The 27,518-nt window shown below is 40.0% G+C and overlaps 1 protein-coding gene across 2 annotated transcripts in view; it reads left to right on the forward strand.

The window, feature by feature from the left end:
* The window catches only part of ARB2A (ARB2 cotranscriptional regulator A), a 483,367-nt gene that overhangs the window by 429,536 nt on the left and 26,313 nt on the right, over nt 1-27,518 (forward strand). The gene's annotated exons all lie outside the window — the stretch shown is intronic.

Below are 27,518 nucleotides of genomic sequence, written 5' to 3' on the forward strand. Positions count from 1 at the left end.
CTTTTAGAAAGCTCGGGAATCGTGGTCTCATATGTGTCTTCTCTTAACAGAGTCAGAAAGTCCCACAACCCTGAATATCTCTGGCTTTCAAAGAAAAAACTTTAAGTGTCAGACAGTTTTCAAAAATCATTTTTCCAACTTGAACACTATTTTTAGAGCTATCAGGTTTTAGCTATCAACTTTTGTACATTTCTGTAATATGTTAAGGCTCTTCATAAAAGATGAGGAGATCCTCTTTCTCACGTCTGTTAGCAGCCGATTGTAATGGGTCATCATAATTAGCACAGCACCCTTCTTTCCTTCAGCCAGATATTTATAGGAGGATGATACTTGTCAATATCTTTATGAGATAACATGACTGCATCCTGTTGAGGCTGCAGAAGGAAAGCACAGTGTCCAGCTTGGCACAGTGACATGACCTGGAAAATTGAGAGCCCACACCATTTTCATTTCCTTCATCCAACAAATTTTTGTTCACCACCAAAAACGTGCAGGCCCTCCTTTAGGCACCAGTGAAACAGCAGCGAGCTAGACACAGCCCCTGCTCTCCCTGAGCTTCAAGTTTCCTCTGAGACATAAAAACTCTCACACAGTAAATCTGTTTAGAAGCATTCAGGAATTACGTTGGCCAAATCCAAATTCTGTTAGGTGTGGACCAGAAACCTTGAGAATTGGAAACGGCTTTGGAGTAGTTTGCAGAGCCTCTGTCCTCCTACAGTGAGGAATGCCCTCCACGGGGTTTGTTCAGGGGAGCGAACAAAATATGCACTTCAGGTTTCATTGTTCATAAGTGAGGAAATCACAATCATCAGTTAAGATATAATCTAAAACCTAGCCAAAGCTCCGCTGAAACACTTCAGTTTTCTGACATTATCATTCAGATGTTCAGTGGACCAGCAAGAAAGCTTGGAAAATGAAGCATAAACAATGTGGTGCTGGTTTGCTTTAAAATCCCTAATATATGTTTTGTAAACAAAGCTTATAAAACTTAGTACTCTACTAATTAAATAACAAGAAAGATTTTATGACTCCATGAAAAGCCAGAATTTAAAATGCCTTCAGGGGACCAGGTGCTGCAGTGACATCACTGGGTGTCACACAGCTTTTTTTCCCCCTCGATACTTGTATTTGGTCATAATGGGAAGAAATTGATTCCAAATGTGTTTTCTTGACCCCCTTCTCCATTCGTGTTAGTGCCTAACCTTAAACGATGTTTCTACAATCTCGGTTGTATTTACAGTAATTATATGCATAATGTAGCATATTATTGTCCAGGCTTCCTGTTTAATCAGTACAGAGCTTCTTACAAGTGCAACTGAAAAGGGCAAACAAAATTAAAGCTCTATATACCAAAACAAGTTTGATTTGCTAAGCTCCCAGCATTCCAAAGTACACAAATTTGTTCCACTAAGTTTTCCGATGGCTTGCAGATGGGCAATGATTAATCAGAGAGCTAACTGTGAAGTAGTTTGCAATTAAACTGGAAAGCTCTGAAGCATGCTAATTGAATCAGAAAATTAGAGACACTGAACAGTAATTGGCTATTTCTCATGCAGCAGGTGCCAGGCCACTCATCTGTGGAACAAGGTATTTAAGGCACATTAGCACTAGTAAAAATACTTCTTGATATGGAACAGTTAGATTTTCTGCTCATTTTCACCATGGATGTCAAAACATACAGCTGTGCTATCTGGTACTTGCAATTCATGTTTGAAGAATTTAAGTTAGGTAAACATATGGGAGAAAATGGTGGGCAACCTCGAAGTGCACAGGAAGCATTTTAGCAGTGAAACCAAAAAATGAGGGGCTGAGGTTTTGTTTTCTCAGCTCAATCACTTTTGCTTTCTTATCATACATATTTAGAGGTTGAATTTTCTGTTTAGAGTTAGTTTAAAGCAACAACAGTATAAATCTAGTACTGCTGTGACTTTAGTAGATACATAAAGCCAATTCATATCATGTCTCAGCATGAGTTTATATCTTCTAATTAGTACCACCATTTTATAGAGCGAGCACACGCTATGAAAGTTTGTTTGCCATGCCAACAGGGACCAGAACATGGAGTTTTTCTGTAGTGGAACGATCCTGCCGTAGGATCGTGAACAACTGCAGCCTAACCAAGTGGGTAATCAGGCAAGAATGGGATTTAATAAATTCAATTGTAGACAATTTTAAAAAATAATAAGCATTTTCTTATTATCAAGGGTGGGGCGTATGACTTCTGTTGCTCATTGCTTTCATTAGAGTTCAGCATTGTTATTAAAAAGTGAAAAGTACAAACAAAAATAAAATATATACTAAATTATACTGTGTTGGGGAGCAGAATATTACAATATCCACATGCTAATCTTATTACTTAGCAGATGACTGCAGAAAAGAGTGAGTTTGAATCAAGAGACATAAATTATAAAGTATAAATTGTAAACAGTGCATAGGGGATATGTTATAACTGTGTCTCATTTAAATTAAGGCAGGGAGTTCTCTCCACACAAATAATTTCCTTCATTAAGTTTTAAAGTTTCCTTTATAAGGTTTTATTAAGAACATTTGGCAACACGTTACCAAAACAGGTTTTAAGTTGAACACGTAGTTTTTTAAAAGTACAATACTCTACAAACATAACACTGTAAGCACTTCTTTTTCTTTTCTTTAAGTTAAAGCAAAAACTCCTCTTTGGCAGGCCGCCTTCCCAAGTCCCAAGAAACCATGTGCGTTTTGCATTCTTTACTTTGAAAGCAGTTCTGAAACATTTACATGATCAATGTCTTTTGCTTGAGGGATAAAGTTTGCTCTTCCATGGACAAGTGAAAACATATTGATCATTTTATTCTATTTGCTATTTCTAAATTCAATATACCTCTTGAGTCGATAAGCGAGATCAAGAGCATATTCTTTTCTGTGTGTGCCTGGTTGTAGCTTGTTCTCAAGATCCAAGATACATTTTTGATTAATCACGAATGCTCTGAGGTCATGGAGAGCAAACGTGTTTGTGGAGTGTCAGCTGATGCTGTCAGATAAATGTCTTAAGCTTAGCCAGGGTTCATGCCCCAGCTTTAGGCTGTGCCGAATGTCTCCCCTTGTTGAGGAAGATAACAGCTACACTGGAGGCGACTGAGCTGCTTGTCCACTGAAAGGGCTGACCTTGCCATATGGGGCTACAATCAGGTGAAAGAAAGAGTCTAGATGTTTTAATTGAAACTTTATAAATTTAGACTTTTGATTTGATTCAGATGATCCTGGTATCTACTAACTTACATTCTAGGCCTTATGTCTGGTCTGATTTTAACTGTCTCTTGAGTCTTTCTGATTAGACTCTTTAGGACAAACGATTTCTCCAGTGTTGCTCTTGGTGTATTCTGGGAATATTTTAGCACTATCGGTGTGTTTTTGAAATCCTGCAAAGACATGAAAATGTTTGTGAGAATCCTAAGGGATACATTTCTCTTTGGGTGTGTGTAGTAGAAATCACTCTTGCTTAGCAGTGTTTTCAAATCCACTAAACAAAATTATGATCTGGACAAAGAGAGGTCACTTGTGTTAATGACCCTTGTCCATGTACCCTCTTATCTTCAGAGGACTCATTTAATCACATTTACCCCCACTTACAGTAATTTGTCTTCTTTTACTAGACAGAGTCTATAAATAGGAAATAATGACAAACCTATACTCACACCTGGAGAATGCCTTGTACTGAGGCTTTCTCTATTTGAGACTAAAGGCAATTGGATTGATCATATGGTGATGCATAAATAAATGAGTTCTCTGTGGGCTATTTGTGAGCATTCGCTGCAAAATATATTTAAAGAAAAAAAAAAAAAAGCTTCCTCCCATCGTATTCCAGTTTGTTCTTTTCTCCAAAGAAGTTGGTCTACTTTCCTCTCAAGAAGTTCAGGCTGCCATGGGTAAATCATCAGTGCTAATTAGACACAATAATGCTGTTTTTAAAAAAAGAAAGAAAGAAATAACACATCTGTCACGAACTCCCACCAGATCTCTTGGAAATGAGACATTTTAAATATTTTATGCTGAACACAAAATATCTTGAGGAAATGGTTTTATATTTTGTATCCCAAAACAAAATCATCAGTGTCAGTGAGCAGTGCTGCTTAAAAACATTCCGTTTTAAATTATTTCATTTAAAATTCCCTCACACTTGAAATGTAGATTCTACTAGCTATATATAAAATCCAGATTGTAAAGTAGGAAAGCTTAATGGAACGAGAAGAAAATGAAAGATATTCTATTAATTTCAAAAAACCTTTCCTTTTCCAAGTGATACACTGAAGAAATCTGTTGCATTTCATTACCTAGAGAAAACTCTTTTATGTACATTGCTGTTAGTGAACAAGGTGAATTTTGGGTTGGTTTGACTTGACTTGCTTTGGTTTGGTTTCCTCAATGACTAAAATTACAAACAGACCAGGTGGTAATGAGAGGCCAAGGATAACTTCATGGTCAAATGTGAAACTTCTGGGGATAGGGTTAAAAGAATCAAATCAGATTATGCCTTTTTATAATTTTCTAAATTATTTAAAGATTAATAATAACTAATTCCAGATAAGACTTGTAAATAATGGTTTTAGTGTAAATATGGAGTTCTTAAATTCTCTTTTCTTCCAACTTAATTACAGTTTAGTTCTGGTCTGTATTTTGTGGTTAGTATTTCTTTAAGTCTTCTTTGCCCATCATCCTTAATTGTTTTTTCTTCTTTTCCTCATTATCTCAAGAAATGCTTTTTATGCACTAGAATATCAGTGGTGCATGCAGCAACATTTCTGTCACTACTTTCTGGAGACTCCTGCCAAAATGTGGTTAACCCTTTCATTGGTATGGTTCTCAGTCTCATCATGTAAAAACACATCGAATGTTGTCATGCCCTAGCCAGATCTAGGAAGAACCTTGGAATTGTTTGATGTTCATATGTATGTATGTTGTGTTATGTAGGAGAATGATGGTTGATCATGATACAGCAACAAAATATTTTCTTAAGATTTGGAGATAATTCTCAACATGATTTAGACCCACCTATGGAAGGTAATGGTACAATAAATTCCTCTTAATTGGACTGACATGCTGCTCCTCAAACTTACCATCCCCTTAGCCAATAGGTACTATCATACCTACACACTAACTTGCTCTTTCCATTGAGGTGAATAGACGTTAGTACATCTGTAACATTTCTGTTTTTCCTCATATTGTCTTCTAGTTTTATCCTTTTCTTTTTTATCTTCCCATTGAAAGTTTTAAAAATTATTTTTATTTATCAGAGAGAAAGAGAGAGAGAGAGAGATTGCCCCCATATACTGATTTGCTTCCCAAATGCCTGCAGTGACCAGGGCTGGGCCAGGGCTTAAGCTGGGAGCCAGAAACTCATTCCAGGTTTCCCTTGTAGGTGACAGGAACCCAATTACTTGAACCATCACTGCAAATCCCCCAAGATTTACATTGACAGGAAGCAAGATTCAGTAGATAGCTGGGGATAGAACCCAAGTTCTGTGATTTGGGATGTAGGCATCCTTATCTGTAGGCCAAGTACACTCCCCTCTCATTTAAAGCTTAACTCTAGGGGCAGATGTTTGGTGCTATGGTTAAGTCACTGCGTAGGACACCTGCATCCCATGTTGGAGTGTCTGGTTCAAAATCCCAGCCACACCACTCAGAAGCGGATTCTGACTCAGTTTCCTGCACCATGGGAGGCAGTAGATGATGGCACAAGGATTTGTATCCCTGCCATCCACGTAGGAGCCCCTAATTGAGTTCCAGGTTCCTGGCTTCAGCCTGGTCTAGCCCTGGCTGTTGTACATTTGGGGAATAAACCAAGACATGGAAGATTGATATTTCTCTCTTTCTCTCTCTGCTCCCCCCACTTCTCCTTTCAAATAAAATGAAAATAATTTTTTAAGATTTATTTATAAGTCAGAATTATAGAGAGACAGAGAGAAAGCAAGCAAGCAAGAGCAAGCGAGAGAGACAGATCTTCCATGCACTGGCTCACTCCTCAAATGGCTGCCACTGCTGGGGCTGAAGCCAGGAGCTTCTTCCACATTTCCCATGTGGGTGCAGGGGCCCAAGGAGATGGGCCATCTTCTGCTGCTTTCCCAGGCGCATTAGCAGGGAGCTGGATCAGAAGTGGAGCATCCGGACTCCAACCAATGCCCATATGGAATGTTGGAGCTGCTGACAGTGACTTAACCTGCTGTGCCACAGCACTGGCCCCAATAAAAAATTTAACATAAAAAATTTGAGTCTAAATGATCATTTATATCAGTGACCAACCATGTGGTATAAAAATGAAAAGGTCTCAGTATATTAACATGGTATTTTTCTGAACCTCTTTTTCAGTACAAGATCTTGTTTGAAAATTTGAGAAGTCATCTCAAAATTTCTGGAAAGAAACAAGTACTACAGATCCAAAATTTCTTTCTATAAGTCAAATTTTGTTTCATTTTTAATAACATAAAAACTGATAGCATTTTCAGTTTCTTATTAGAGTTGCAAATCCTACTTTTTGTTAATCAAGTGTTGGGACTGGTTTTGATCATACATAAAGATTTTTTAAGAACATAAGTCCCAGCTCTTATTTACCACTTAGAACAAATTCTCAAATAACATTGAAATTCTACATTAGTTCAGTTCATCATCCAAGATTACTTTTTAACTAAGATTTTCATCTTTATACTTGACTCCACATACCAAAAAAATTTAATGCTGAAGTTTCTGTTCTGCTTCTTTGCATCCTAAACTTTTTAATTCATTACAAAACTGACAATAAAATCATTATTTGCCATTTTTACTGAGTAACAATTGATATAATACTTATGACATATATAACAGTTTATTTTCTCAGACTAATTTGGTTTCTTCAAGTTCCTGGAAGGTGTGAAATTATCAGTGCTCTGTCAGATAAAATCTATGCAAAATGTGTTGTTTAAGGGTTTATGTTGCTTGCCATATTAATGAGGGAAACAATTCATCATTGCTAGCATGTAGTCAGGGTCAGCATTTTGTGTATCACAATGGAAGTCCTGGAACAGTGCTGTTCGGAACCTCCTGTGAGGAGCCAAACTAACCTATTCTAAGATCATTTTCCCCTTCTAGCAGAAGCACTTTCAGTCAAGCCCAAGTAAGAACAAAAACAGAATTATTTTAAACAGTAAAATTGCCTATGGAAGTAACCTGGCACTGTTAAGTGGACACTCACCAGTGCGTTTTTGTACGTAACAGAATAACTGCAATTCTTGAGTCAGTCCCTGTCTAGACATTTCCAAGTACAGAAATGTACAAGAAACATTATGTTAGTAATCTCCCGTTACTCGTTAGGCAAAACTAAATACAACATGTAAAGAATGAAATCGTGCTCTTCACTGTCCCTGTATATTTTGTAGGTCTTTAACTAATCTGCTGCTTTTCTCCTAGACTTAATGATACTTTGGCATTTTTAGTAGAAATACCAGGAATGATGTGTGGTCCTGAATACTGTGAGCCTATTTCCTTTGCCCTCGGGAAAGGCTCCTGAATTTACATCAGACTCGAGGACTCACAAACTGCTTCTTTGTTCTAGGCCTACCCAAAAAGAGTGTTCCTGTTTACTGAATAGGAGGAAGGCCAGGTCACCTCAAGGATGTAGGCAAGGGCGTGGATAACTGGAGTCCAGGTTTCAGCTTTGTTCCAAGTGCCATGGGCCACTTGAGCTGGGGAGTGCCAGTCCCTGTTTGACAGAGAACGTGGATTGGCAGGAGAGCAAGAGTGGTGCCAGCTGACCACCCAGGAAGCTGTTGCAGTAGCCTAGGCAGCAGATTACGGTGGCTTGGACGGTGTGGTAAGGTGCAGAGGGGAAGAAATTGGCAACCTAGGCCGGCGCCGTGGCTCAACAGGCTAATCCTCCGCCTTGCGGCGCCGGCACACCGGGTTCTAGTCCCGGTCGGGGCACCGATCCTGTCCCGGTTGCCCCTCTTCCAGGCCAGCTCTCTGCTGTGGCCCGGGAAGGCAGTGGAGGATGGCCCAAGTGTTTGGGCTCTGCACCCCATGGGAGACCAGGATAAGCACCTGGCTCCTGCCATCGGAACAGCGCGGTGCGCCGGCCACAGCGCGCTACCGCGGCGGCCATTGGAGGGTGAACCAACGGCAAAAGGAAGACCTTTCTCTCTGTCTCTCTCTCTCACTGTCCACTCTGCCTGTCAAAAAAAAAAAAAAAAAAAAAAAGAAATTGGCAACCTAATCATTTAGATACAGGAAGTGAGAGGATGGCAGGGATGAAGGGTGACTCATCGATCTTTGGCCTGAACGTCTGGGTAGTGTCATTGACTGAGCTGGTCTGGAATAGAAATTGGTTTAGGAAGAAATACCCAAGAATATTTTTGGCATTTACTCATGTTCTCTTTTTATGTTTAAAGGAAATAGTCTAGAGATCAAAGAGAGATTTTAGGGTAAGAAAGAAAAAACTAGAAAACGCATGACTTTAAAAATTCTCTTTCACGAATTTGTGAAACTTTTAGCATAACCTAAAATTTATTTGATTAGAATGTAGGGATCTAACAGCATGTATGATCAGGATATAAGACTCATCATTGACTAACATGGGCTACATAAACCCTCAAGGTTAGCTAGTTTTGACCAATGTAGATTTCATTCAAAGCATGCAAAGCAGCCACTTCACAGTTTGTACAGTTTTTCAACATGAGAGTGAGCACATAACTTGAAAAGCACGTTCTGGCTGCTCTTCTTCCAATCCAACTCTCTGCTAATGGCTTGGGAAAGCAGTGAAGATGTCCAAAGTCCTTGGGGCATGCTCCTATGTGGGAGACCCAGAAACAGTTCCTGGCTCTTGGCTTCAGTCTGGCCCAGCCCCAGCCATTGCAGCCATTTGGGGAGTAAACTAACAGAAAACATTCTCTCTCTCTCTCTCTCTCTCTCTCCTTCTCTCTTTAAGTAGCCAGAAGCCAAGAGCTCCTTCAAGATCCCCTACAGATACAGAGACCAAAGCACTTGGAACATCTTCTGCTGCTTTCCCAGGTGCATTAGCAGGGAGCTGGATCAGAAGTGGAGCTGCCAGTACTCGAACCGGTGCTCATATGGGATGCCAGCATCATAGACAGTGGCTTAACCCACTGTGCCACAGCCCCGCCCTGATAACTCTTGTTGTTATTAAATGGCTGAGTAGCCCATTGCAAATAGGTTTTCTCTGATCAGCCCATTCATATTTGACGAAAGTACCCTTCATGCCTGGTTCTGGCAGTCAGGCCTGAAGATGTAACCTCAGATATTAACGAGCTCTTCCACCTCCATGACAGCAGTGTTCTGATGCACCGCTTCTCAGCCTTTGGATTAAGATCAAATCCAGTGTTCTGATGCAGATGTGTGAAAACTCTGTCCGTCAGTCACTGAATTCCAGCACCTTTAAAAGAGGGGACTTTTCTGTGTGCGCTTAACATTTTGTTAATTTGTGCGCAGTTCTTAGGAGCTGGGTTGTCTGCTTTGACAGACTGGTTTTTATTTTCATTTTGTGTGTGGTAGGGAAGGAAAATCAGGAGTGAGTGGCTGTAGTAAGAAAAGTTAGACTGGGAAGGGACAAATTTGGTATTTTACTTCAAAAATGCAAAGAAGGCAGGCTTTTAAAGAGATAGCCCCCATCAATTTCATTTAGATATTTTGCAGAAAGTACTTTTCAAAGTTCCGAAATCCCTATTCAGACATTTTGAATCACAGATTTCTGTGTGGGTATCAGCTGGCTTCCCTGAGCAGCCATGGCAGCTCGACAGACCCGGTGGACTAAGTAGAAGGGATGTCTGCACTCTGTATTGACTCTGGTAAGCCATCCATTGTCTCTTTCATGGTCTGATGATCAATAAGGAGGGAAGTGGATGAATGATAAGACAAGGAGAAAAGACTTTGATAAGAAGCTGTTGTTATCAAAGTGTAAGAGTGGAGAAGATCAAAATACGGCCTGAGATGAAGTTGGGGGAATATCTCGAGGTGTTAATACTCAAAAACCAAAACCGGGGGGGGGGGGGGGGAGCAATTAAATAGCATCTTAATGCATTTGGGTGAAATTGGCTCCAATTTTCGTTTTCTTCTCTGGCTGCCTGTATGGTATTTTGGAAAGTTCCTGATTTCTTTGTCCTCATTGCCTTATAAAAGCTTCTGTCAGCCAAGGTCCTGTTCCCATTCTTTTGTCATCCTAATAAACTGTCATCTGTCTGTCATCTCATCTGCTTTGCTTTTACATATCATAGTCCTTTTTGTCTTAAAAATAAAGTGGCAATAACTTAAAATTTTTTGCATTGCTTTTTAAATTAGAGTAACTTTTCATTACCAAGGGAAAAAAATATTAGTAGAAAAAGAAGTTGAAGGGCCAGCGCCGTGGCTCACTTGGTTAATCTTCCGCCTGCGGCGCCAGCATCCCATATGGGCACCAGGTTCTAGTCCCGGTTGCTCCTCTTCCAGTCCAGCTTTCTGCTGTGGCCCGGGAGGGCAGTGGAGGATGGCCCAAGTGCTTGGGCCCCTGCACCTGCAGGGGAGACCAGGAGAAAGCACCTGGCTCCTGGCTTCGGATCGGCGCAGCACTGGCCGTAGCAGCCATTTGGGGAGTGAACCAACGGAAGGAAGACCTTTCTCTCTGTCTCTCTCACTGTCTATAACTCTACCTGTCAAATAAAAAAAAAAAAAGTTGAGAGATTGAGATTATCAAATATTGTATAAAATTAAGTACAACATCATGAGCATTCTGATTTAGGTGTTCTGTACTCCTCCTTCTCCATCTAGGCTTTGTAACTTCACAGTCACTAAGAATGACATTGAAGTTTTCTTGTCTAGTAGTAATGAAATTCACCTTTAAGTGTGCAAAATCTGTGGTATGAATTTACCTATAAACTGGCTCAATAAACCAATGAATGTCACTAGCTGCATTATGGCTTGACTTTGAAAAATGCATTCTTAAGAATTCTCAACAGCAGGCATCTGTCAAGAATGAATAACACAAAGAGAATGCTTCAAATAGTTATAGGAAATGGAATTAAAGATATGTTTATTTTGATTCAAAATATTTTGGAATCCATACATACAAGGGGTCTTCAAAAATTTCATGGAAATGGATGTTTTGAAAAACTATGTGTATTTTAGCAGACTCATAGAATGGCAGATGTCCTAAACAACACTCTGGCCTCAGAATCAGCCCTCAAGGCATTCGGATCTGGCGGAAGAGCCCATGAGAGTATAGCAGGCATGGAAAGCCAAGATATCATGGAAAAAAAAAAAAAGACCTAAATGAAAGATCTCTGTGAGTGAGATCCCAGTGGAAAGAACGGGGCCATCAAAGAAGGAGGTACCCTTCTCCAAAGGGAGGAGAGAACCTCCACTTTGACTATGACCCTATCGGAATAAGATCAAAGTCAGCGAACCCTAAAGGCTTCCATAGCCCTGGCAACTCATGACTAGAGCTTAGGGAGATTACTGACGCCATGAACAGGAGTGTCAAATTGTTAAATCAGCAACAGGAGTCACTGTGTACTTACACCCCATGTGGGATCTGTCCCTAATGTGTCGTCTAAAGCGAAGTGATGCTATAACTAGTACTGAAACAGTATTTTTATACTATGTGTTTCTGTGTGGGCATAAACTGATGAGGTCTTTACTAATTATATACCGAATTGATCTTCTGTACATAAAGAGAATTGGAAATGAAAAAAAAAAAAAAACAACCTGGTGTTAAAATGGAAATGGCATAGAAAATTAATTAATTTGAAAAAAAAATTATGTAGGATCTCTGTCTTTAATGTGCTGTATATTGCTATTTAATGCTATAATTAGTAATCCAATGGTAGTTTATTCACTTTACGTTGCTATGTGGGCAAAATGATGAAATCTTTACCTAATATATACTAAACTGATCTTCTGTATATAAAGAGAATTGAAAATGAATCTTTACATGAATGGAAGGGGAGAGGGAGCGGGAAAGGGGAGGGTTGCGGGCGGGAGGGAAGTTATGGGAGGGGGGAAGCCATTGTAACCCATAAGCTATACTTTGGAAATTTATATTCATTAAATAAAAGTTTAATAAAAAAAAGAAAGAAAAACTATGTGTATTTTAACATTTTAAGCCCCCTCGTGTGTTGGGCACTCCATGAGGTTGTGGTTATGTAGAAATGGACAGTGTGATTCATGCCCACTGGAAGCTTAGAGTTTAAGGAAAATACTTAATTACTTTCACTTCTAAAACTACTAAAGTACCAAAGGTGGGAAATGAATGGAGCTACGGAGAGGACGGGGGGGGGTCATAAAGGGCATCAGCCTTGAAGAGGAAGACAGACCAGAGGGACGCAGTTGAAAGTGTTAAAAAGGAACTCCTATATGAAAAGGCAGAGAGAAACGAGGAAGATGAGAAACCTGCTCACTGCCAGAAATGTTGTATATGCAGCTCATCACCAAGAGCTGATATGGCTTAAATGCTGTACCTTCTTATTTTCTGCATTTTCTCAAAATATGGATTGTGATCTGGAGTTTACATATTCATGTCTGGACTCCAAAGAAATAAAAATTAATAATTTCCATTTATGAACCACAAATTATATACATCTCTTACATGTACAATTCATGCATAAAATTTGCTTTTGTGACCTTGATCTATCATTGTGTTGAGAGTCCATGTCAGTATTCTATATCAAGATACCCCAGCCCAAAGTGAAACTTCAAGGGAAATGTTCTTGGACAGTGAGGTGGTTTTTTTTACTTTTTAATTTAAAAAAAGTATTAATATAACAACAGATTTCATAGAAACAATTCTGAGAATATTATAATATTTCCCTCCTTTCGTCCCTCTCTCCCTCTCCTTCCTTCCTTTCTTCTTTTTCTTTTAATTTTTGTAATAACATACTTTCAATTTATTTTATAATCACAGGCTTAATGCTCAACTAAATATAGTGTCCAACAAGTAAAAAACAGAAAATCTACTGTTCCACAGGAATATAGATAAGTGCTATAAACAATAATCAATAGTAGGATGTCAGTTTTCACTCTTAGCACAGTTGTTTTTATTTTTGTTCTTGCTTTTGTACTCCATATATTAACTACTACAGATCAGAGAAAACATGTGATAGTTGTCTTTTTGGGGACTGGCTTATTTCACTAAGCATAATGATCTCCAGTTGATTCCATTTCATTGCAAAAGGCAGAATTTCATTCTTTTTATGGCTGAATAGTATTCCACAGTGTATATATACCACATATTCTTTATCCAGTCATCAGTTATTGGACATCTGGGTTGTTTCCCTATCTTAGCTATTTCAAACTGAGTGGCTATAAACATGGAGGTAGATAACTTTCATATGCCGATTTCATTTCCTTTGGGTAAATTCTCAGGAGTGGGATGGCTGGATCATACAGCAGATCAATTTTTAGATTTTTGAGGAGTCTCCATACCTTCACAGTGAGTTTGAACCAAATTGGAAGGAAGTAAGGAACATCCATTTTTGAGTAGGAAGGTAGGCATTCTAGGGGGCATATATGCTATATCCTATATATGCGTATATTCTATAGAATGTGGCCTATGGGGGTAGTAATAAGAGAGTAAAAAATAGTTTTGTTGATTTGGTTAGCACCTGTCATTACTTAGGAAGTTGCATTGATCATCTTTGGAATGGCCTATGAACTCTAATTTAGTCATAAATCTTTTCTCTGGTAAATGAGCTAGTACAGGCATTGTTCATGTATGTCTGTTTAAAAAAACCTGCAGCAATATGTATTTGATATGTTGATGAATTTCTAGAAGTTGACCAAAGTACAAGGGGTTCTGGTTAGAGAAAAATACAGCATGTGCCTGCTTTTCTCTTTACAAGTTCCATGGTGTAAAATGTGTACCCAGTTTTTCATGAGCAAGCCTTTATAAAAATCATCCTGCTTTACTTCTCATTATCAAAGTGGGCAGTATACCGCCCATATGTCATTCATGTGAACTGTGAGTACTCTGAATAAGGTCGAGATGAAAGGGGATCCTGAGTCTGCATTTATTAACATGAAGGCTGAAATCTTTAAAGATACCTACCCAGGTATCTTGTGTAATCTCCTATCAGGATTGTATCTGGGTTGCAGTTTGTATGACACTACCTGTTTTGAATAGGAGAAAGGCTCATTGTTACTGTCAGGCCTGTTTTCAAACTAAATATGCATCTAGTCCTTTGTGGCTGCCATTTTTATCAGGCATTCAAAACAGCTTCCCTGTGCTGATCTGCCATTTTCCTGCAAATCACTGTTTCACTTGTATGATTGCTAGTGAGACAAGCTTAGACTTCACTGCCTCTCCCTCAGTAGCAGAGAAAAGAAACGTCTCTGGTGCCTGTGCTGCAGAGAAAGTTGATTCATGTGTAAATTATCACTTGGCCTTTATTTGCTTGGCCTGTGGAGAGCACACATGCAGATAAAAGGCTCGGTAGGTCAGGGCTCAGTACGTGCAGGTTTCTCTGGTGGCCACAGTGACAGCGTTAGAATTGTTGTCACAGATTATCAGACACGCTATGATGTCTTATCATTATTTATTTGCAGTTTCTGTGTAAAATAAACTCCAACACAGAAAATGCTTCTATAGTTAACAGAGCACCCTGTGTACCCGGCCCCTGTTTATTTTATCAGCTCACATTCTAAATAATAAAAATTGGCTTGGGTTTCCTTGACGTCCAAGCTGGTATCGTCATGTTTCTGTCGTCATTATTTCTGTCTCTGGGCTGTCTCCTTCTCTTTCTTCTACTTTACATTTTAGCTCCTTCAAACTTGAGTGTTACCCAAGTTTGCTGAGTACTACCTTAGCAACGTATCCTATCAATCAAGGTAGATGTAAAATGCTGTTTGGGATAATGGGTAGCAACTCTGAGCACCATGTGGAAATTAGATATATAAATTGCAAAGTCTATTCTTCTGTGACTCATTTGGTTTTCTTTAAAGTGTAACATTTCACATAGACTCAGTATTAACTTTACTAATTTTTTTTTTTAAGATTTATTTTATTTATCTGAAAGACAAAGTTACAGAGAGAGGGAGAGACAGATCTTCCATCTGCTGGTTTACTCCCCAAATGGTTTCAACAGCAGGGGCAGGCTAGGCCAAAGCCAGGAGCCAGGAGTTTCATCCAGGTCTCCCTCATGGGCGGCAGGAACTCAAGCGTTTGGGCCATCTTCTGCTGCTTTTACAAGGCCATTAGCAGGGAGCTCAATTGGAAGTGTAGCAGCAAGAACACAAACCAGCACCCATATGGGATGCCAGCATTGCATGTGGTAGCTTTAGCCCTTAAGCCACAGCACTGGCCCCTACATGTAAGTTACTTTTCATTGTCACAGAGGCCTGAATAGCAAGGGAATATCCCTCTTCCTTCTCCTTTTCTGTTTCTTCTTCTTCCATCAGAGATCTGGAAGAGGGACAGTCCCACAGTGCGGTTGTAACTGACCTGAGACAAGTCTTCCCTTGTGTGTCCACCCCACCCTGCCAGCCTCCCCTCTGACCAGCTGTGATGGCCTGTTTTCTTTCTCAACTTACGCTACGCGGAAATAACTCACTGAGCTTAGCCCAACGTAAAAAGAAAAACAACTCGTGGGGAACTGCTAAACTTCGGGGTAAAGAGAATGCTACCATACCCCTTAGTCCCAAATAGTAGCTATACAGAATAATCCCTGCCTAGAAACATTCGTATTGTAGCCTGTAGGAAAAGTTTGGCAGTGGCAGCCTGATTATTTATTGCTTGATTGACTGCGTTAGGTGCAGTTTGGTTTCAGCCGGAGGGGGATCAGAGAAGGCGCCGTGGAAGGAAGCAGGGAAGCTGCAGGGGAGTGGCTGGTGGAGTAAGCGTGAGGTGCTGTGTTCTGAAAGAGTCCCCTCCAAAATCCAGGTGCTGTGAGTAGAGTGTTACTGAGAGGTGGGGCTTAGGGGAGGCAACTGGCAGTGAGGATGGGGCCCCTCTGAGTGGCAGTAGGTGCCTTCTAAAACTGATCAATGGAGGGAGTGCTTCCCTCCTGCCCTCTGCTTTCCACCATAGGGGGACACAGCAGTCCACCCCCCCCACCGAAGGATGTGCCCCCCGCCAGGAACCTGTGCATGACTTCTAGTGGACCCCTTAGCCTCCAGAGTTGTGAGGAATGAAGTTCCCCTCTTTATAAAGGACCCGGCCTCAGGTATTTTGTTGCAGCAGCACAAAACAGATTAAGACGGTGGGGTGAATTCAGAGGATGACATTATCAGAGAGCAAGCTGGCTTAACTCCGTCGACCATCTTTCTACTCACTAAGGCATCGCGAGGGAGGGTGAATAATTGTAACGAGGATTATCGCCTCAGTGCTCCTAGCACTCAGGAATTTTAAGGAAGTCATAAAATTCTGTTTGTACATTGGTATAATTGATGTCTTACTGAAGACATGTAGTTAGGTGTGTGGGTGTGTATAAATATATTCATATATGTGTGTATGGCATTTAGCATACAAATATAACACTTGAGTATAAGTATCAACAGTTGTGGCAATTTTCCTAAGAATTTATCTTATGCATCTGTGTTGAGATATGCTTGCTATAATTATGACAATTAAAGACATTTAAAAGTAGCAGACAGATTTGTTTTTGTATATAATAATTTATTTACCTTGGTAGCTGAACTCAATATAGTATCTCCTTTTGAGTGAGGGTGATCTGTTTCAACCAGGCCTTTTGTTTATAAGGAAGAGAAACTCAACCCCAAATACTTGCAATGAATTTATAGTTTGTCTCCGAAAAAAGTTCTTTTTCTAAGATTTGTTTTATTTTTTGAAAGGCAGAGTGACAGAGAGAGGAAGAGACAGAGAAAGAGATCTTCTATCTGCTAGTGCATTTTCCAAAAGGCTAAGCCAGGCTGAAGCCAGAAGCCAGGAACTCCATCAGGATCTCCCGTCTGGGTTACAAGGGTCCAAGTATTCGGGCCATCCTCTGCTGCCTTCATAGGTGCATTAACAGGGAGATGGATCAGAAGTGGAGCAGCCCAGCTGTTGTGGCCATTTGGGGATTGAACCAAGAAGATATCGCTCTCCCTCTCTCTGTCTCTGTAACTCTGTCTTTCAAATACATCAATAAACCTTTAATTAAGAAGAAATAAAAAAAAAAAACTGGAGCAACTGGGACTGGAACCACACTCATAAGCGATGCCTGAATCACAGGCATTGGCTTAACCCACTGCAACACAGTGCTGGTCCCAAGAAGATTCTTATATAAGAACTGAATTCTATACTGAAATTTTAAGGTGAGTCATTTAGACTTTATAATGTAGCTCTATCATAAAATTAATCTGGTATGCATTATTGTGAGCATGTTCATTATCTTGTGACTGGATAGTAAATCAAAATAAGGGCCAGTGTTGTGGGGCAGCAAGCGAAGCCACCACTTGGAATGCTGGCATCCCAAAACAGAGTGCCAGGTCAAGTCCCAGCTGCTCCACTTCTGATGCAGCTCCCTGCTAATGAACCTAGGAGATCAATGGAAGATGGCACAAGAGCTTGGATCCCTGCTACCATGTAGCAGATTCAGATGGAGTTCCTGGCTTCTGGCTTTTGCCTGGCCCAGCCCCAACCATTGTGGACATTTGGGGAGTGAACCAGTAGATGGAAGATGGATCCATCTTTCTCTCTCTCTCTCTTTCCACACACACACACACATATTTGAATACATATGTATGTGTGTGTATATATATGTATATATGTATATATATGTATATATGTATATATAAATGTATATATATATATATATATATATATACATTTGAATAATACCTCATTTCTCTAAAGTCCTGCTCACCGTTCTGTCTCTAATGCCTGACTTATCACTACTGCCTACACCATTGTTAAGTGATTTAGTTAATAAGTGCTTTATCCTATAAGAATTGAGTGTTTTAAATTATAGGCTTAATAATCTTCCAAAGACCAACTCTCCTAGAACATCCCCATTTCTGACAGTGACATTTTCCACATGTGTCACAGAGGCAAACTCTGACTAATCCCTCTCTCTAACATGCTGGCAGTCTTCCGGTTTCATTGGTTCTTCCTTTCTCGGCAAATTTCTTCTACTTACACACTGCTCACTATGTTACTCCAGCCTTTCTCACATCCATCTTAACTGATCTCTCTGTAATCTCTCACCTACTATTGCATTCTGCCTAAAAAGCAGATTTCACACCATTTTCTCTATGTAAAACACAAGCAAACAAACCAAAACAAAATGAAATCCAAACTTTTTTGTCCTTCACACTCTTGTTCCTGCTAAGTCTCTAACCTAGGTTTTCTACGTGAATTCTCGTTCTGTCCAAACAAGTCCAGCTGTTTTCCACATACCTATGAGCATTTCTGCTGCTCTGTTCATTTCTCTTGTTGCTTACTCAACAGCTACTTCTTCCTTCTCTTTCAAAACCTACCTCAAGCTCCACCTCCTTTGTAAAGCCACCCTAACTGCTCAGTCTCCAGTAATCACTCTTTCTTCTAAAGGTAGAAGATGTATTATGTATGCCATTCAGCTGAACTTCAGCATAAACTACCTTGCAGTATTTCTTATCCTGCTTATATGTGTACTATGGTAGTTAAAAAGTATGATCTGCTGTCAGACTGCTGAGGTTCAAGTCCTGCCTCCACATGTTAGCATCTGGCTAACTAAGCAGGGTACCTAATCCCTGTAGATTTTAGCTGTATCTCTAAAAAAGGGGACAATAATAACATGTATACCCTATAAGAATTCAGCATAATGATGCATCTAAAATATAGTGAGTACTGATAAATTTCTTCATAGAGTTTGCATGATATTGATTAGCCAACTGTTTTTAAAATACCGTTTATATGCTAGACATTATACAAGATAGGAACATTATAATGGGGTTAAGATTTCTTGCAAGAAAAACACTTCTATTCTATCTCACAATGATATTTTAAAACCCTTACACTCCACTCACTCAAAGCTTATATATTTACTGATTATCTGCTGACTTCAAAACCCTATGCCAGGCACAAAGAAGTACAGGGAAATGAGGTGGAGTATGAAAAGGGTTTTGATAAAGTAGGAATAGTTAGGTGCTGAGGAAGCATGTAGATAAGTGAACCAGGGAGTGGCTACACCTGCTTAGGACATATTTGGAGAAAAGAGACTCCTTTGTCCACATTGAGAGCCCTTGACCTTCAGCACCAGTATAGCTAGAGTCGCTGCCATTGTGCTTTGCACATGGTGAAAACTCAGTAAGTGTGCACTGGCATCAGTGAGCAGGCAAGGATGATGAAGTCTTTAGAGCACCACAACTTCCAGGCTCTCTTTGGAGCTGTTAACTTTATTTGGCTTCTTCATTTCTTCATTTTCTGCTGAATGAATGCCAGAAAGTCTTTTTCAAAATTTTTTCCTGCCTGCCTGATCAAGACTTAGATAATGTCTGCTTCTTTTGGTAGCTAAACATCCTCCAAACTCAGCTTCTTGCTTCAGTGAGAAGATATTATGGTATTGCCAATGGAAACCACTTCACATTTGGGCAACATCATGATGTCTAAGTGGCTCAGAGTCAAGTTTCAGAATGGATTCTGGTTCCTGCACATTTGCTGTCAAAAACCACTTTATAGGAGCCAAACTGTGGAACCCTTCCAAGTGTTAGGCACTATTAGAAGTACCATTAAAGTACTGTAGTTTCACAGGATTATGAAATTCTGATATTTTTAACATAGCATGTTCTATGGTACTTCATGGAATTTTCATCAGCCCCTTGTTTCTGTCATGGGGCTAAAGGTAATTGAACTCCTCATTTTTAAATATCATCACAGGGTTGGGAAAGAACTCTGGCATTGGAACTTCTGCAAAAATGTTATACTGTTTCATACAACAGTGAACATACAGAACAATTCTCTTGTTTTCAACTGTAATTGTGAAGTAAAACTTCAAGAAGACATAATTTTTTTCTTTTTCTGTACTGTGTATCTCAGTCCCCCCTCCCAGTGCCCTGTCCTTCCTTACTCCCTTTGGTCAGCCTGCAGGAAAGAAGACATACTAAAACATTACCATCAAAATAAAGCTTTTTCTATAAGAACAGAAACTGTTTAGAGACAAAGATAATTGGCCATCAGCCTCTGGTATGATAATTACATGAATTTAGCATAAAATTTATCTCAAAGCCTTCCCGGTAGCTAACAATAGCTTCCTCACTTGAAAAGCAAAAATATATAACTCATGTGAAAAGATATTTTTCCTCCAATAAATATCAAATAAATCACCACATTTATTTATAAACAAACAGTTACTTTTGAGATGATTTATGCAGTGTCTGTTTCCTCCATTAGAATATAAACTCATTGAAGGCAGTGACCACATCTGTTTTGTTAACCACCTTATTGTCAGCTCCTTGAAAACAAAGTTGGTCAAAATAAAATGATGTGGATTTGTACCCAAAAATTATGGACCCCCAAATCATTATAACCATATGTTCTACCAAAGTGTTATATAAGATGCAGTTAGCACTCTCTATATTAATTATGCACATGATCAGTAAAAGCCTATAACAACATTAAATCATGACTCCAGGCTCATATAGGAGACCCACTGATTTTTATTACAGTTTACTCTAAATTTAGTATGGGGACATCTAGGAAATGGATAATTTAAATGTACCTTACACTTACCTCTTCAATATCATCGTCTTAACCACAGTTTGGGCAGGGGCTGAATGTTAGAGAACTCAAGGCTCAGATCTCTGATGAGAGTCTTAAGTGACCATATCTTGTGTTCCAAGAAAGATACTGATAGTGCAGTTGATATTCCATTGGAAACATTAAGAAGCCTAACTTATTGATGGCAGGCCATTCAACCCTCACAGAATAAAGAGTTGTAGATAGCCTTGTACTTGTCTAATGTAGATAATAGCTATTCATTTACTGCCAAACATACCAAAAATAGGAACCATTGTCTTAAAGAAAACAACACAAATTACATAGCAAATATAGTTACTATTGTTTTTAGCAGGAGAGTCTCTGTTAGTTCACTGTGCTAAGGAACTGTGTAATAGCAAACGCAGTCTGTAGGTAAAATCGGAAGGTTAGTAATGTAATGTCATTTTCACTATAGGCAGAATTTATGCATCTAAATATAGCTTCTCAGAACATATTGAAATTTCATTTTAATGCCACTTACCATAAAGTACAATTGGCAATAAGGTAGGTGAATGTTGGATCCTTCCAAGGGACATTGGTGCTGTAATGTCAAAGATGAGATGTGTGTCGTGTTTTTCTTTCCATGCTAGCTGCTTGGCAGCGTCTTCTGTATACAGTGTATTCAGGAAATGTTTGGACTAAAATGAACTGAGCTCTTATATGATTATCACTCAACCTGTATTCTTCAGAATGTCATTGTGTTTAGACTACAAGTTCCTGAATTTTTTTAATTGAACATCTCTTTATTGGGACTTAATCATCAAAACCATTTTTTGGTAATACATCTTCTGTTGATTGCTTTCAAAGTACATGACATGTCAGTAAAAGACTGAATGTGTCTAGAAGGAAGGCAGGAAGGTTTCATGGAAGTTACACCCAGCTTCCTAAAAAACATTGGACTGGTAGCCTGATGCACTGATTGTGCCAACAGTAACTGTATCCCAATTTCCCACTTCTAGTACAGCATTTCATAGAATAGTAGCAGACATCTAACAAATTCAAAAGGATACAGATTGCTTGATGTTAGCTGTGGTCTAGTGGCGTTGCTATTCAATCCATCTTATCTCAGATCTGCAGATATTGGAGAGTATTAACTTATTCCTGTGTACAATTCTCAGTCCTCTCTCTGACATATAGAAGTCGCACTCTCTACAGACAGACGCACATCATCCATACCCTTCACTCACATGTACTGAGATGTGATGCCTGCAAGAACACCAACCCTAGCCCGCAGTGAGGATAGCATGCAAAAACACAAAGGACCTGCAGAAGCTTGAGCTACCAGACATATACCTCTGGTTGCCTCTGGTAACCTCTTATTGAAACACAGAGGTACACGCACACTAAGGGTTTGTTTTGTTATAATATAAATGATTTAAGCAAGGGCCTAAGTCTGCAGCTCAACAAATTTCAAAAATTTACTGTATACTGTTATGGATAGTGTTGCTCCGTATTTGGGAAAACAGAAAATATGTAGAGTGAACATTTGTGTTTATTAATTTTCTTTTTTTTTTTTTATTTGAGAGACAGAGTTTCCATCCACTGGTTCACACCTCAAATGCCTGCAACAGCTAGGGCTATGCCGCAGCCAAACCTGAGAACTGGGAACATTCAGATTTCACACACATGGGTGGCAGGAACCCAGTTACTGGCGCCATCGTTGCTGTCTCCCGGGGTCTGCCTTGGAAGGAATCTAGAGTCAGGAGCCAGAGCTAGACAGCAAACCAGGGCTCCCAGTGTGGGATGTGAGCCTCTAAGCCACTAGGTGTTTGTTTCTTTTCAGAATCTGTTGAGATGTGGAAATGTGTTTAAAAAAACCAAAATAATGAACAGTGTCTCATTTCTTCCTTTAGTATACTTTTCAAAAAATAAATGTGAAGAGTGTATGAATCCCTAAAATTGTGTCTGTGGAATAGAAATAGCTTTTTTAGTGAGGATGCAATTAATACAAAAGCCAGAAAGTGGCAGGGAACTCAGTTTCTAACCAAATACACAGGAAAGATTATGTTTCTTGTATTTCCAGAAGCTTTTAACAATCATATTTTTTATGATCATTTCACTCAGATGATTCAGTTACTGAGAATAACAGGCTTAACAGCAGGTTAGAAGCAAAATGTGCATTATCTTGTCATTTTTAGTGTTTGAAACTTAGCGGCTACATTTTTTGAAAAGCATTTAAGAATTTTGGGTTTAAAATTTTTTCATAATAATATATATTATTTTCTTTGGAAAATATAACATTTGAAGTGAACTATTTATCTCAGAAAATGTCTGTTATTCATTTTTAATTCGATTCAACAGTGACTGAGCTTCCGGTACCTCAGAAGACTTTACCAGTCAGTCAACAGATGTTTCTTGTGTGCCTGCAACAGGTGTGGCACTGTTCTGGGCCCTGCCAAGGGGACACAATGGTCACAGCGAAGTCCCTCCCTGAAGGAGCTGGGCAGTAAATTCCAGAGCCAAGATGCAGGCCATTCATTAAAAACCTGGGCAAATAACCGTGCTCTTGGGGCAGGGAGTGTCGCGACACGCATTTTCCAGGACAGTGGCGTGCAGAGTGGCCAGGGCAGGAAGGGAGGGCGTGGGCTGGTGTGTCTCCTGGACGAGGGCAGTTACCTGTGGCCTCTCAGGGACCTTTCCCAGTGTAGGGCTGCCTAATCCTGCTAGGCCCACTGCTCTGCATTAAACACTCGACAGCAGCGTTGCTTCTTTTGCACGACAGAGCGAAGGAGCAGCACCAACTGAGGTGTTTCTTCCAGGAGAAGTGATGAAAATCCACTGTTGCAACCAATTTTTTTTTCCTCTTTCTTGTGCATTACTAATTGGTTTTAAAAGGTAAACTCCCTGTTTGCCACCAGCACATACACACTGTAGAATTTCCTAAGCCACAGAAGGGGAATCAGGTGCTAAGAGGCAAAAATAAATAAATAAACAAACAAACAAACCCAAGTGCCACTGTCGAGAAAATCTGAAGGTGACACAGAATTAAGGACTCAGCTGCCTAATGATAGTGTCACTGAGAAAGCACAAAAAATGGATGGATGCTAGGCAAAGCAGAGTTTTCCATTCCTGGAGTAGTGTAGCTGTAAAGCTGTTCTGTAAACTGGTTCAATCCAGCTTCTAGATATTTATTTATATATTTATATACATATGATCATCTATATGCAAATGATAATATTAACTACCTTAGAGATAATGTATCTAAAGAATAAAGAACACAAAATCGCATGTTTCTGAAACTGGCAATATTTCCACTTGGGTGGCATTTAGAATATAAACGGCTTCCGTATCCATCACCTCCTCGAGCCCTCAAGAACGAGAATGTGAAGTGGCGCCCTACGTAGTCTCGATTTTACACACGAAGAAAGGGAGGCTCAGCAAGGTGATTTGCACGCAGCCAGAAAGCCTATCAGGACTAGAACTAGATGTCTTACCTGGGGGTGTGTCTACACGTCCAGGGGCCGCTCCATTCCACTACACATGGATATTTCCAAGAGGAACTGAGCACAAACACTAGCAGTCAGGGAGGTGACAGGATCAGGAATCTGACGTTGTGACTCACTTGTCAGCGAGAACGAGAACGTCGTCAGTGGTGTGTTTGGGCAACAGAAGACTGCAGGGATGAGAATAGAAAAAAAAAAAACGGCTGTTCAGAGGCCGTCAGAAGACTAACAGTGATTTGTGACAGGAAAGTTTGGAAACAGCAAAGCGATGGTGAGGAAAGTCTCACAGGTGTCAAGGAGGGATTTGAGAATGGAGGGTCACAGGCCAATGGTGTGTTCAGATAATTTTTGAAGAATTAGGGGCCGGCGCCATGGCTGACTTGGTTAATCCTCTGCCTGTGGTGCCGGCATCCCATATGGGCACGGGGTTCTAGTCCCAGTTGCTCCTCTTCCAGTCCAGCTCTCTGCTGTGGCCCGGGAGGGCGGTGGAGGATGGCCCAAGTGCTTGGGCCCCTGCACCCGCATGGGAGACCAGGAAGAAGCACCTAGCTCCTGGCTTCTGATCGGCGCAGTGTCGGCCGTAGCAGCCATTTGGGGGGTGAACCAATGGAAGGAAGACCTTTCTCTCTGTCTCTCTCTCTCACTGTCTAACTCTATCTGTCAAATAAATAAATTAAAAAAAAAAAAAAAAGAATGAGGCAGTAACAAGTCACCAAGTAATAAATTTGGGAAAACGTAAGCATGCTAAAAGAATTGAGGACAATATCATAAAAATATCTTGACATCAAAAAGAGGAAACACATTTTTTAATGTGGTATTTTCACAAGTAAGCATTCAAAAGTAGAAAGAACTTCTTGGTGATCTCTTGAGAAAGCATGGACACAAAGAAGGGAAGATATTTCAAGCTGGAGAAAGAAAGGCTATAGAGAAAATAATGCCACCACAGCGTTCTTCATTACTGCCTAGTGTACAGCTAGCAGCAGTGAAGTGAAGCTAGGCAGGACCCTGATTCCCCATGAGAGGGAGTTCTTCAGAGGGGGAGTGCTTGCAGTTTCAGCTCCTCCACAAAGCCCTTGCCGATGGCCACCGTGAGCCCTCTTCTAGTGCTCACTGGGAATAGGATGCCATTTAGCGTGTCAGTGAGATCATCACCGTGCAGAACTGTTCTTGCTCACCAGTCGTCTTTTCCTCTCCATCTTTTGATGGTCTGAATGCCACTAGGTTATAAGCTTCTCAGTGTCAGGCTGTTTGCCAATTCTACAACCTCTGGCAATTAATGTCTGCTGGCCTCAGTTTCTCTGTCTATAGTTTAGAAACAACGGCTCCTGCCTGACCAACTCACTGATTTGTTCCAAGGACAAACTGATAATGTACGTGAAGATAGCAGAAACTGTCAAATGCCAAAATGCCCAGTGATAGGCTCCTTGGTTGAACATAAAGGTACGCAAGCTCCCTAGGAGTAGGTCTTCTTGAATCTTTCACATGGGACATAATATGGTGAAAGTGCAAGAATGGGTTAAAATAGGAATGGATGTGTTCTTTTATATGTGGTCAGAAGAGAGCATCCAGTTCATGTGAGTTGCACCAAAATATTTGAATAATAGCAGTCATTCTCATTTTTTGAGCAGGTCCATGTAACAGGTACTACACCTGCAATGTACATACATAACTTTAATTCTCACTACAAACCCTGCAGTATAAATATTATAGATATTAGCCCCATTTTCACAGATTCAAGAACCTGCACAAAGTTAAAGCCAGTAAAAAGCATTTTACATTTATGGAAACTGGCACAGAAAAACATGGCCTAAGCAATATTTGTTCTTTCTCGTTTTTGTTCTTTTTCCCATGTACTACAACTCTAGTTCATGTCTACAACACCCATAGATCAAAATTTTCCAGAGTATTTTTTTAAGATTTATTTTATTTATCTGAAAGACAGAGTTAAAGAGAGAGACAGAGGGAGGGAGAGACAAACAGAGACAGAGATCTTCCATCTACCAATTCACTCCCCAAATGGCTGCAATGGCCAGGACTGGACTAGATGAAAGCCAGGAGCCAGTAGTATTTTCCAGGTCTTTCATGTGGGTGCAGGGCCTCAAGCAGTGGGGCGATCTTTGGTTGCTTTTACCAGGCACATTAGCAGGGAGCTGGATCAGAAGTAGAGCATTCCAGAGCCCTCATGGGTTGCTAGCCCCACAGGTGGCAGTTTACCTGCTAAGCCACAGTGCTGCCTTTTATGTTTTTTTGTGTTATTGTTTTTGTTGTTGTTGTTGTTTGTTTTGTTTTGAAAAAAGGGGCCAGAGGTGCCAGCACTCTGGCATAGCAGGTAAAGCAGCCAGCCGGCATCCCATATGGGCACTGGTTCAAGTCCTGGCTGCTCCACTTCTGTTCTATCTCCCTGCTAATGCACCGGGGAAAGCAGTGGAAGATGGCCCAAGTGCCTGGGCCTCTGCACCTTCATGGGAGATCCAGAAGAAGCTCCTGGCTTTGGATCTGCCCAGCTCAGCCCTTGCATCTATTTGGGGGAGTGAACCAAAGGATGGAAGTGCCCTCTCTCTCTAACTCTGCCTTTCAAATAAATGTATCTTTTTTTAAAAAAAAGTTAAAAAGAGTGTAGAAAACCATCCCAAGAGAACTCACCGGTAACGCATGTTTGGAAGGTGGTACACAGTGAGTTCCTCCCTTCCAGCATGTCAATAAGCAGAGGTAGCTTATTGAAGCCTGGATAGAAAGCGGCGATAGGAGCTTTCCTAAATGTTGACATGGGACCTTGAATCAACAGCCACTGACAGCCCACAAAACCAGAGTTCTGTATAATGAACTTTAGGAAAGATTGACTCTTGAATAAATTAACCAGTAAATGCCATAAGCGTTATGCTGTCTCACTACCAACACATAGAGCCCCATCCTCACCACAAACTAGACACAGAATTGTGTTAACATACAGTTGATTGGGTAATTTTGCTAAATGTGCTCAGCCAATTCCCTAAAGATTGTTCAGTGTAATCTTCCCCAAATCTGACGGCAATTAATATAATAAAAATTATGGAACTCCAGATTATTTCTTCATCTGAGACACAGTACCTAATAGATGATTGAATTTATTTACATTACTAAAAACTTTATTAGTATTAATAATTAATTTGAAGGGATGATTTTTCAGCCTTTGTAAGCATTTCAACTTGGAGGGAAGGCCTATGATAGTAAGAACTACTTCTTCCCATTTCCTTTTGAAAAACCAGAAGATTAATTCACTTGGCCCTACCACAGTAGGGTCCTCCCATTAAAAGTTATTGAAAATTTGAGTGAGAACCATTTAGTTCAGACTATATTTGAGCTTCAAGTACTTATCAACTCAAATTTTAAAAAATACTATGTTCTTAGAAAACATTAAATACATTGTCTGTTTTTGT

The sequence above is a fragment of the Lepus europaeus genome, chromosome 15 (genome assembly GCF_033115175.1).
Source record: "Lepus europaeus isolate LE1 chromosome 15, mLepTim1.pri, whole genome shotgun sequence".
In the NCBI taxonomy this organism is placed as follows: Eukaryota; Metazoa; Chordata; class Mammalia; order Lagomorpha; family Leporidae; genus Lepus; species Lepus europaeus.